This window comes from Cryptomeria japonica, chromosome 2, assembly GCF_030272615.1.
Source record: "Cryptomeria japonica chromosome 2, Sugi_1.0, whole genome shotgun sequence".
NCBI classification, from domain to species: Eukaryota; Viridiplantae; Streptophyta; class Pinopsida; order Cupressales; family Cupressaceae; genus Cryptomeria; species Cryptomeria japonica.
The window spans coordinates 677043440-677054162 of record NC_081406.1 but is presented as its reverse complement, the minus strand read 5'-3'; the positions used below and the strand labels follow the sequence as shown (position 1 = coordinate 677054162).

At 29.5% G+C, this 10723-nt stretch overlaps 1 long non-coding RNA gene across 1 annotated transcript; it reads left to right on the top strand.

Annotated features, from left to right (window-relative positions):
• Positions 1-9428: 9428 nt before the first annotated feature.
• LOC131036888 (uncharacterized) lies at positions 9429-10307 on the top strand. Its single transcript, XR_009104154.2, has 2 exons — positions 9429-9710; positions 9802-10307. It is a non-coding gene; the product is annotated as an uncharacterized LOC131036888 (long non-coding RNA).
• Positions 10308-10723: the final 416 nt, after the last annotated feature.

Below are 10723 nucleotides of genomic sequence, written 5' to 3'. Positions count from 1 at the left end.
TATAACCAAAAATTGCAAGAGCATGATGCCCCTGCAACATTTTATCTCTAATAATTAAATACTTACAAATGCAATTCATTATATGATTATTAACTAAGATTATATTAGACATAATAACTAAGAATTCTATTTATGATATTTTAATTTTATATTGTACTTTATATTTTATATTTCATGTATATAAAAATAAAATTTTATAATATGTATAGAGTTTTATAATATAAATAAATAATTTAAGTGTATAACTAATTAATTTTTTTAGTTTAATATGCCATAAGTTTAGATATTAGTGAGAAGAAAACACATGAAAAAAATTATATGATATTTATTTAAATTTTAGTGATAATTTAAATATATTACACATTTGATTATATGTAACAATTATTTTATATTTTCATAATATTTATATTGTATTATATTATAATTATTGATTCTATCTTATTAATGTAAGGTACACAACCCTTAAATATAGCATGAAATTTAATAATAACTCAATTTCTCATTCATTTGGGAAATGACCATCATCAATGTATATGAATAACATATTACATCTAACCTGTAAAAGTGACTAGTCAAGTATATACAACACGTGAAATATGATATACAAATAATGTCACTTAGGCTTTCATGCCCATCTAGTCACTCGATTACAATAAGAATACAAATCACTAGAGTCTTTTGACACCACTAACTTAACGATCCACAAATCCATGAGACAAGAACATGGTTCAAGCATTTTTTCACCCAACCACAAAGCTTATGCTTCTCCAAAATTCTTCCAACTTAAAGAATATTCAACTTTGCATGAGAAGCCTAGCAACCTAGAAAATGAGAGGAAGGATGGAATCTGTTGCAACCCGATATATCTACATGCATTTCTAGTATGAACATGCAATGTCCTACTATCAAGATATGGTAGATAAAATAAAGTAATAAATAAAAATTCATCTATTTCAATGAAACACATGAATTTTTCCAAAGCACTTTAAATTTTATATTGGTTGGTAGATCTTGAAAAGAAGATCTACTCTCTTTGCTAGCCCATATTTAGCACCCATCCTGAAAGGTAAAGCCAAAATCACACATAGAAATAAAACTACTTTCCTTAATCTAAATATTTAAAACATAACATGCAAAAAGACAAGATGATTATAATTTCTAACTCATATTTATCTATCATGCGTGTTCATAACTAACATATATTTATTTATGGTGGATTCTATCTCTCTCACACCTATCTATCTATCTATCTATCTATCTATCTATCTATCTATCTATATACATATATAACTATTTATGTTGATACATAACTATTTATGATCTACATATATATAGCTATTTATCAAATTTAACATGTATCATGTATGATAACTAATTATGATGACACTTATACAAAGACATTCATTAATAACAACAATGATAATGCCAAGAAAAAGAAATAGACTTCCTTAAAAGATGCACATGGATTTTAGTAATTTTAACTAAGCATGCAAGGAAAAAAATCAATCAAGACCAACAAACTATTGATATGCAAATTTTTCCAACTAAGTCCATCATATAATCTATCAAGATGGGCCAATTCTATATTTTGACATAGTGTTTTAAGGAGTTGGGTCAGGGCAATCCCATATTGGGTTACACTTTTTGGCCAAACTTGACACTGAAATTGTCATTTTGCACCAAATCTTCACTTTCTAACACTTATATCAACTTAACCATTAAGGATTTGAAGATAAAGCAAACTAGTGAATTGTGAGATTTTTCATGTAGATTATGTATACCTAAAAGATGGTTAAGGTCAATTAAGAGCAAAATAACAAGTATACCAATGCAACATTATATGTAAAGGATTTAATAAACAAAATAAGTTAAATAATCAATCCCCCCAAGACGTCCTGTTGTTCTCTATCTCATAGGATTCCTCAAGTCATGGTTGCTCTTAGATCATTGAGAAACTGACCTTTAGAATGACAACTCCAAGAACAAGTGATATGTGATGAAAATGATCAATATGCAAAGCATGTAAAACCTATAAGATGATAACAAATCTTGCTAAGATGAAGATTATGCTATGATAATGAAACTAAACATACTATGATATTGATATTATGCTATGCTAACATGCTATACTAACATGATATATGCTATGCTAACATGCTATATTAACATGATATATGCTATCCTAATGATAAAAATGATCCTAAATGTTTAAACTTGTTATTGAAACAAAGAGAGGCAAAATTTGGATTCTAAGATTAAGACTAGGGGTTTTTGATAGATAATAACCTGGATAAATAAAACTTGGATCGTGATAATGAGGGAATGAGGCTTATTTGTAGAAGAAATGGAAAATTGGATAGTTAAGATCGATTTATCTTAACAAGGGCTAGGATTGAATGATCCTTAATCCATGTGACACTTTAAAACCAATCCCATTTTGACAAGTGTCAATATGAGAGGGCTTGAGAGGAGAGGGAAGAGGCTTTTAATGCTTGAGAAGACATGAGGGTTACCTTAGGGGGTTTGGTTGGGGTTGAGTTAGTGGATAATCCTTTTATCCAAGTAATAAAAGAATGTGAAAGGGTTAAAGGATAACCATGGTCAAAGAAATGAATGCTTGAAGAGACCCATGAGTTAAATGGATGGTTAAGTTAGAGAGAAAGTCTCTAACCAAGGGTTACAAGTGGGTTAACCGTTAATGGTTTGAGAAGATTTTGGAGGTTAACTTGCATAAGGGATAAAACCTTTAATGGTTTATGAAGACTTTGCATGTTTTTGAGAAGTGACCACTTCTTAAGGATTGTGCAAATGTTTAGGAAAGGGTTTAGGCTAATTAGAAGGGCTTAGAAGAATCTAGAAGGAGGGTTAGGCATGCAAGTGGGAGGGATTTTTAGGATTTTAATTGTAATAAAATTATTTTATTTCAATTATTGATTGCAACTTGCATTTCGATAGATTTTTAAATAAATATTGATATATTTAAATGGGTGAAGGGTATCTAATTAAATGTGAATTTAATCAAATAAATATGATTTATTTAATTAAAAGCTTGAATTTGACTAGGTGAATTAAACCAAATAAATTGAATAATCTATTTAATTAATAGAAGAAGGGGGGAAATTAATTAAATATTAATTTAATTACTAGTTAGAAAATGAATGATAGATAAATTAAATGCGATTTTAATTAATAGCTAGATGATGGATGATAATTGAATAAATATAAAATTCATTTAATTGTGTCGACATAAATAGGCATCTACAGATATATATATATATATATATATATATATATATATATATATATATATATATATATATATAGAGAGAGAGAGAGAGAGAGAGAGAGAGAGAGAGAGAGAGAGAGAGAGAGAGAGAGAGAGATTTTAATAACTTAATATTTATAGTAATTAACATTTTTTAAAATTGACATTTACCTTGACATTTAATAGCTAGATGGATGATAATTAAACAAATATAAAATTCATTTAATTGGGTGGACAGAAATAAGTGTTTATATATATATAGAAATGAATTGTCCATATTTGTACAAAACTTTTAATAACTTAATATTTACAGTAATTAACATTTTTTAAAATTGACATTTACCGTGTAGTGCATAACATTTTTTATAGCAAGAATATAATCCTAATTTTTAAAATAAAGATTTGTCACAACAATATCTAGTGGATGGATATTTTTTCATAATTTTATGTTGTGCATATATATTTTTTAGTTAATTTTTGAAGTTAGAGGAATTGTAATTTGGATAGAGTTGTATTCCATAATGGATAACTTTTTTCTATGTGTTTAAATTAACTTCTTTTTGTGTTAAAATGAGGATATCAATACCTAGAGAAATGACTTTTTATAATATTTTTTTCACTATTTTTCAAATTTTCTACATGTGTGAAACATAGTCCTTAATGCTTGATGAAAAAGCCATATTTAAAAGATATAAAAAATAAATATATTATTAAATATATTAAAAATTATATTTTCTGGAAAGCTTATAATAAGGACTATATATTTATAAAACAAAACTTCTGAATGAATTTATTTGAACCCCCAAAAGCTAATGTAAAAGTGGTTTTTTGTCAGTATTTTGATAAGTGCGAAGGAGACTCCATTAGAAGTATAATTTAAGAGTAGAGAGGTTCTATTCTAGGGATTTTGATCTAAGAGGATTTGACCTAACTCTCTTAAATTAATTATTTGAAATGGGACTTCTCAAGACTTATTTAATCATTATATTTTCTAAAAATTGTATGAATTTAACAAAAAATAAATGTAAATCAATATTGTGGGATAACAATCATGCCATGAGACACTTAATTGGAAAATCCTCTAGATCATAAAATGACATTAGAAAGTAACCACAACTAGGCACACAAGTTCATGTTAAATACACAACATTCAAGAAATGCATTAAGGATTTGCTAAGAGGACATCAAAGGACTAGACCCAAAATGCAACTTTACTATTATTTTCCTCACATGTATGCTATGAATTTGGGGGCAACATACTATGGTATACAAAAATGCATAAGGCAATATATCCAATAAAATATAATGGCAATGGTATACCATTTCACAACCTAGGAAGGATTGGAATAAACAAATTTCCAATAAAATATAATGGGTTGATTTCTGCATATATGAGAGAAATACTAATCAATTTATTGGAGTTTTGTGATTGCAATTTGACATAAGAAGAAAAATATTAGATTCTATCTTACGTCATCCCCCTCTTGTATATTTCTTCCCTTTCCATTTCCATTTTCTCGTGGATGTATTACTTGCAAACTCAACTCTTCTAATAAAGGAAGTTGACATGTTTTAGATTTCACTTCAATTTGCATATGGCTCCTTTTGATTACATGGGCAGTTTTGAAATAAAAAACATCTTGCTTCCTCCAATTCACCCCTTATTTTGGGAGCTAAAACAAAAACATCATTTTATTTATATTTTTAAATCTAAAATTTTATTTAAAATCAAATATTTATTTTATATATATACATATATGTATATGTATATACATGATTATATGTATGTATGTATGTATGTACATACACATACACATACACATACACATACACATACACATACACATACACATACACATACACATACACATACACATACACATACACATACACATATATGAAAACATTTATATTACCACACTATTAAATAAAATCTTTTTAAGTCAAAATTTGAAATTAACAAATCATGAGAAAAATACATATCCATTAAGATAATCTTTCTATTATAAACAATCATGATGCACATATTCATCAATAAGCCAATCATAAGACATATAATCTACAATTTGACCAATCATATGACATAATGCTCAATATATTCATGATAAGACATAATGTATAATGTATACAATGTTAAAAATCATTCTATATGCAACATGAATGCATCTACATGCGTGTGTGAGGTATTTCCATCATGCAAATGCTAGGATGTTCTCGCCTTCAACTTGTTCCTCCACTCATTTGCACTCAATTTTTTGTCAATAGGTTAGTCCATAAAACCATAATAATAATTGAAAACATTTGCAATATACAATTCATCACTATTTAAATCTCAATTCCATGCATTTGGAGTTATCACATTTAATCATCATTCATGCATACATATTTACAAATAAATCAAATGACATAAGCCAAATATTCAATGGTCTCATCCAATTTTATTGTGTTAATAATGCAAGCAAAAGTCAAGATGCGACATCCTTCCCCACAAGGAAGAGACATCATCGAGATATTTTATTAGACAAATACTAATGCAAATAAAAGTATGTAAAACTAAGTCGTCAATTGAGGAAAAGAGCAGTCTATACCCTTAGCATTCTCCTATGGCACCATCCATAAACATGCAAATCATTTAATGAATACACACGATACACTAAGTGATCATATGTACACATAAGTAGCAATTTACTTCATAAATTTTTGGTTCCATCACAATCACATAATGCATTGTGAACAATCACATCTCTAATTCTATTGGTTCGAAGTAATTTGTTATAGGCAAATAATTGCACATTCTTAACATATCTTCGAGTGGTCCCACAATGCTGGTTAAACTTTTTGGTACATCCTGATTTTTACTGAAATCATACATTTTTTAGATAATATCATGATTTAAGCCTTAAGAGGTCCTATTTGAAGTAATCAATTAAAGAGGGTTAGATCAAATCCTCTTAGATCAAAATACCCTGGATAGAACTTCTCTATGTTGAAATCATACTTGCAATATCTTCATGATATTATACACAAATAAGATGATAATTGCAATCATAGATATTTCTGTATGCACATAAACTTGTAATTGATGGAGTTAAAAGGGATAGTCATCAATTTTGAGAACCAAGACATAACCAATAAGAAAGTCAACATGAATTCATATAAGATAACCTATTCGCATGAGATCAAGCTCAATACCCAATCCTAGTAATAAGAGATAATAAAGCAAGGAATGAAACAAGATTACAAACCATATCAATCCATGCATACTTGCAATAATCTGAAAAAGTTAGTGGATCCACCTAGCTATTAATGTGACCTACACATCATGCCCATCCCATCACAATCTAATCATGCGATCTAGGCATCATGCCCATCCCATCACATTGTTCTTATAACACAAACATCATATTCATATAGAGACTCAAATACAATCTAGGATTGCTAATACACTAGAGTCAAAATGCAATCATACCTCATTGATTACTAGCTACGTTAAACATTTACATCACCTCATGATTATCTATATAATGCAATATCATAACATCAACATTCATAAAAACATACATGCCAATCTATATGAAACATTTCATAAGATTTAAGGCATAATTCGATCATGATATTAATACAAGTTTAGGATCGGTATGTTATCTACAATCTATCCCTTGAACATTCTATTAGCATTCATAGTGAACATGGTAGAGTACAATAGTTAACACACCATAGGACCAATGATGTCAAACATTTAGAATAACCACCACGAGATTTAAAAAAGACCCAAGAGGGAGAATTATCAATTTCAATACTAAATCATAAAGATGTTGACAATTTTAACAATAACTCAAGTGTGACAAGGGTCATAAAATAGATAGATAGAGGAGTTCGATGACTAATCCGGTTGATAGGAAAATACAATGGTAGTCCTCACAACATGAGGAACATTTTCATCAATAACCAAAATAAATATTCAAACTTGAAACACTTTCACATAACTGAGTGACTAATGTCAGCTACATTGAGAAAGCAATTGCTACATGAAGCCCGATAATATAACATCTAGGGTCCGTTAGAGAACATACCCAAACGAAACACAAAAACATGTCATCTACAACTCCAGTATCATTCAACAATCAAGCATCGACACATATAACCATGCACTCAACTCAACTTGTAGACTTTCATGATTTCATGCAACATGGTCACTTCATTATGCAAGATGACATATGCACTAGGAATATTACAATCACAAGGACATGATACATAAGATCACCTTTATTGCATGTTCACAAAACAAAGCCAATCAAGGTATACTATTATTCCAATACAATGGTACTTTGTACATTGACATATATAGGGGATGACTAATCCAATCAACCATGTGAAAACTGCCTACACAAGGGAAATACACAAACTTACAAATCACTATCACAAGTTATGTTACAATGATATCCACATTTTTAACAAAGAAAACACAATGGAGGCACTAGGCCATATTATCAAAATGATATATTGTCATGATGTAGGATTTACACTATGAACATAGTTACACTCACTATGTAGGGTAAGGTCAATACAAAAACACATACTATGATCGTAGGATACACATGATGTAGAGGGAGCAAATACCTTTCTTGACAATGCCAAAAGGCAATAAGTTGAATAGGTTCTCACATGAATGCAATGAACAATACAATTAGGAGACATAAGTCATTTACCCAAATGATCTATTATGACAACTTCACATATATGCACTATGCATTCTTATAGAAAAAGATGTACACTATAATCCTACTATTTTTTTCATGGTTAATCCACTAATAATATCTCTAAAATATTTTATCTATAGAGATTTTTAATTAAATTAAAATCAGAGTTAGAATATATTATATAATATTAAAATATATTTAATTAATTTAAGTACTATTTTTAACCTTTTTAGAATTAAGGTTTAAAAGATTAGAATTAAGATTTAATTTTTGACTAGAATTAAGGTTAAAATTAGACTTAGACTAAATTTATTAAAAATTTAGGATTAAAATTCATTTATTGTCTCCTTATTGACATCAACTATTTGTATTTTTAGGACCCGACTATTCTCCTCACAAAATGACAATCCATATAGTTTCTAAAATCTGCAAAATGCGATGGACTTTTACAAAATTTTCAATTGCTCAATCTTCATGATCCACCTCCACATTACTTTTAAACCACAAAAAATCCAACGAAAAAATGTCATGTTGTGCAGATTTGAGTTTTCTACACAATGTCATTTTGTATTCATGATCCGCCTCCACATTACTTTTAAACCACAAAAAATCGAATGAAAAAACATTGTGTTATGCTGATTTGAGTTTTCTACATAATGCCATTTTGTATTCATGATTCGCTTCCACATTATTTTTAAACCACAAAAAATCGAACGAAAAAATGTTGTGTTATGCATGTTTGAGTTTTCTACATAATGTTGTTTTGTATTCATGATCCTCTCTCCACATTACTTTTAAACCACAAAAAATCAAACAAAAAAACGTTGTGTTATGCAAATTTGAGTTTTCTACATAATGCCATTTTGTATGGCTAATCTCCACACAAAATGACATTGTAAAAAAACTTCCAACAAAACATAGTGTCGTTTCTCCCGATTTTTTGTGATTTTAAAGTAACGGGGATGTATATCATAAAGATTTAGCTATTGAAAATTTTGAAAAAATTTGTTGTGTTTTACGGATTTTAGAAACTATACGGAGTACTATTTTATGGATTTTAGAAATTATATGAAGTACTATTTTATGGATGCGTTTATTCTGGCTCCAAAACGACAGTACGGAGTGACTAACACGCGTGTTAGTCGCGCGTTTTACGCCGTCGATTTTGCAATAAATCGCTGTGATTGACTAACATGTCGATATCACACTCTACGAAAGATTTGTTTTGGAACCTGAATAGCTTCGACCCTATTTTATGTGAAGATTAGGTGCGTGCCAAGGATAAGTACTATGACACTAGTGACATTTCTCAAAAAGACACATTTTTTATTTAATTGTTATTAATTTTTTTTTTTTTTTTGGAGCATTGGAATGGCCACCCGTTGTATTTCGAGTATAAATTGACAGATATCCAATTATTACATTTATCCTCACCATTCCCTCCAATCCTTCTCATCATGTGAAATAATAGTATACCCGTTGTAGTATCTTATCGGTATTATTCTGGCATATTCCTAGGGATCATTTAATGCTTCCCAGTATATACTTTTTCCCCTAAACGGACAATGACAAATGCCCTCAGATTCAATCTCTGCTTCACTGCTGTCTCAGAAGCCATGATTGAACTCTCTCTTTATCTTTTTCTGCGCCTAAAGTTGCCTGTGAAGATAATGGCAGAGGAAGAGCCCCGAGGGACCATCATTTCAAGACAAAGATCGCTGCTTACTTTTGATCCAGGTATTCAGGTGAGCAATTTCACATATTTTTGCAGTTATTTTGTAGGTTTGGGCAGAATGGGCAAAATTGAAGGCAAAAAAGAGGACATATTTGTTGCAGTGAGATGAAGATTTGGACAGGAAATACTGTATTTCCATCGCTCCGATCAGGAGGTTTTACGGGTATATCTTCTAAAACTCACGTTGTTGATGGTGTTGTATGAGTTAAATGAGCATATTTAAGAAGAAAACGGAACGGAACATCCCGGCTGTTATAGGTTTTCGAAATTGCTGTACTCATTATCATTATCTTCCTGTTGAGAATCTCCATCTTGCTTCTCACTTGTGTTTATAACTTTTTCAGTCACGTTGTTAATGGTGTTGTATGGTTGATGGAAGGATTTTTCCAATGAATTCTGGTGTTGTATACCTTATGAAAGGATTTTCCAGTGGATCTTATTGTAAGAGAATTCATCTGGATTATGCAAGGTCAGTATAGATCTAGTGTTCCATGGACAAAAAAAATGTCTGTATGGATCCGATGTTCCATGGACCCTGAAACTGTATGTGCTTGGATCTTAATATATTGTATAAAGAAGAAAAGAGCGATATTGTTCACAAAATTTATATTTTTTGGGGTATTTGTGGAATCTTATCTTTCTTTTCTCGGGAAAGCTATATATTGTTTACAAATAAAAACTGTAGGATATCTGAGGAGTGCTAATTGAATAGATATCAATCACCCAGCAAATAAATTCTTTTTTTTTTTGAATTTTTTTTTAAACAAATCTGTTTTGAATCAGATGAACAGAAAATTATTTCTAATGATCCTTGTACGCACAAAATTCAATCTGTTTTTCATTAAAATAGTAATTTTGTAAATTTCAACAGCGATCAATCTACTGTCTGTGAAATTCTCTTTCTATTGCTAAATTTCAATCAATCTATTCAATTTAATCTGTTTTTCGTTAAAATAGTGATTTTGTAAAATAGCGATCAATCTACTGTCTGTGAAATTCTCTTTCTATTGCTAAATTTCTTTA